Here is a 478-nt window from a genome sequence, read left to right as displayed (position 1 = left end):
CCGCCGCCCAATAGAAAAGGAGGGAAGGAGATGAGCGACCGGAACATGCCGCCCACCTCCTTCCTTCCTTCCTCCTTTTCCGGTGAAGGCAGGTAAGGAGATGTTTGTCGCTCCTGCGGTGTCACACACAGCGATGTGTGCTGCTGCAGGAACGACAAACAACATCGTACCTGTCGCTGCAGTGATATTATGGAAATGAGCGACGTGACAACGAGCAACGATTTTTGACGTTTTTGTGCTCTTTGATCGTTGCTCATTTGTGTTACACGCTGCGATGTCGGTAACGGCGCTGGGTGTGCGTCACTAACGACGTGACCCCGACGATATCTCGTTGCCGATGTCGCAACGTGTAAAGCCCGCTTTACATTCAGCGCAAAATCTCCATGTCTGAACAATGTCTGTAACTTCTCTATACTACAATAATAAACATGTTGATATTACAAATGACTATTTCCATCTACGATCCATTCCTTCTTTG

Source organism: Anomaloglossus baeobatrachus (assembly GCF_048569485.1).
Source record: "Anomaloglossus baeobatrachus isolate aAnoBae1 chromosome 5 unlocalized genomic scaffold, aAnoBae1.hap1 SUPER_5_unloc_1, whole genome shotgun sequence".
Classification (NCBI taxonomy): Eukaryota; Metazoa; Chordata; class Amphibia; order Anura; family Aromobatidae; genus Anomaloglossus; species Anomaloglossus baeobatrachus.
This window is presented reverse-complemented; position numbering follows the sequence as displayed.